The sequence below is a fragment of the Talpa occidentalis genome, unplaced genomic scaffold, assembly GCF_014898055.3.
Source record: "Talpa occidentalis isolate TD23 unplaced genomic scaffold, MPIMG_talOcc4v2.1 talOcc4.13, whole genome shotgun sequence".
NCBI classification, from domain to species: Eukaryota; Metazoa; Chordata; class Mammalia; order Eulipotyphla; family Talpidae; genus Talpa; species Talpa occidentalis.
The window spans coordinates 8,545,010-8,547,227 of NW_023601322.1; positions in this window are offsets into that span (position 1 = coordinate 8,545,010).

The window sequence follows — 2,218 nt, forward strand, 5'->3', positions numbered from 1 at the left end:
CTAAGATGTCTGAGATTTTAACACATAAAAGTGGTAATGGGGGGCCTCCCTGGTGGCACAGCGGATTGAGCGCAGAGCTGTGAAGCTGTCCTCAGCCTCTGCAGTGTGGGTTCGATTCCCGGCTGGCCAGGGAGCAACCCACATGGCACGCCAACCTCTCCTGCCTCGCCCACTGTTCCCCTCAGCAGTGTCTTTGGTCCATGTGCCTGTTCTGTTCCCCACTCTCTCTGGTGAATTCTCTCACCCTCCTGCGCCTCTGCCCTGTACGCCAGCTCTTGTATAAATAAAATAAATCTTTATAAAAAAAGTCGGAATGGGAAAAATGGCACTGGTTTCTGCAGGCACATGGATAACATTCCTCTTCCTTTCAATGTGACATATCCTGTAACAATGTCTCCTTATTCCCCTGCAATTTGTGACAGTTTCTCAGTCTTTTCTTGTCTTTTATGACTTTACCTCTGGGTTTGTATCTTACAACTTCAAGAGGTCGTAGAGCTCAGCTCAAGGTTAGTCAACCCTCCAGGTTCAGCTGTTTGTGCAAAAACAACTCTCAGAGAAACGTTTCGATAAGCTTGGTGTTTTTTTTTTTTTTTTTTTTTACTTCTGAGCTTTAGATTGAAAGCAGTTTAACCATCTAGCCTCAGTTACAAGACCAGAGAATGAAAGTTCTAATAGAAGATAGTTAATTTGACTTTACATTTGTTGAATTTGTCTTGTGGGAAAACTCCGTGGGTTTGGAGTTTTCTTGGAGGTTGTTGTAAATGTAGTACAAAGGACAGGGTAAGTCTAGAGATATAGATTTGAAGAGTTAGAAGATATCAGACTGGACGAAATTCGACACTTAGAGGGGAGATAATGAAGGCGATAAAAAATATTAAGACAATATATTGGACATTTTTCAACAACTGGGTAGATGGTAATACCAAATTGGGTGTTGAGGGGGTTGTGCTCAAGGTCAGCAGACTCGGCGAGCATAGCCTCCAAGAACCCAAAGACAGCTGATGCAAACACAAAAGGGAGTTTATTTCAGACTCGAGTCCGTGTTCACGGCACCTACCAACGCAGTGGCAGATACTGAGAGCCCCGAACAAAGGAAGCAGGGGTCTTTTAATAAGGTTAATATATGATGGCAGTTACTCATTGGCTACAAGGATGCGTTCTCCAACTTTGCCCGGCTATCATTCTAAGCTGACTGGCCAGGCCAAGATGAAGCTCCAACCTGCAGCTCCAATTACAGCAAGTTCACCCTCATTGGTGACCAGAGAGTAAGGGTGGAGTGAGGGTCCAAACTATCTCTGGAATGCAGTCTTTTCCCGGCAAAACCTAAAATTCTAAAATGGCAGTTACACAAAGCAATGGCTAAGAATACTTATGCTTGGTTCCACAGAGGGGAGGGGTAATAGTTAGGAGATGCCAGATGAGTGGAAAGAATTACAGAGAGGGGCAAAGCAAATGGAGCCATGATTGAGAAGCTGCAAACCATAGATAAACTGAGAAAAGATCGTCTTTTGGTTCTGCCACTAATCCTTAATTTAATCCCTATTATCTCGCATAAAGCACTTTATTGCCCAAGCTATTAACTTTCCTTCTAACTGTAACTGGTATCAAGACCCACTGGGTTCAGAAGCCTGCCTCCTCATCAGACCAAAAGTTCCTAGAGGGCAGTGGCTTACTTATCTTATTTTTATCAACATTCTCGGGGGTCTCTTAAAGTCACACCATTCAAAAAATACTTTTGATGATGTGTAAGGTGTGAGCAATGACAAGCACCAAAGCGCACTGAGACCTTTTCTTCACCAGTCACCATGCCGTAGGCCCTGAAGCGTGTATTCTTTACAGTCCTGTGGTGGGTACCGTAATCACCCCCATTTTACAGAGGAGGAAGAGGAGTAAGTGAGGTACAGTTAATGGGTACAAAGGCCCCAACTGGTGGGGACTGGACAGGATTTGTGTTTTTTCACTCAAAAGTCACAGAGCGACAGCGCACGCTCCAAGACCCGAAGGAAAAGGAGCCAGAGCCTCAACTCAAAGCATAAAAGCACCAGAAAAAAACACAAAAGGGAACAGCCCTTGTTGGGAGGAGGCCTCCCGGGTGCAGGCCTGAGCCGCGGTGCGCCTGCGCGTCGCCCTACTTCCTCCAGGCCTCGCGGGCTTCAGGCCTCCTCGCCGGACTGGGAGGCGCGCGTGATGATGACGAAAGCGGAAGCTCTGTGGTCAG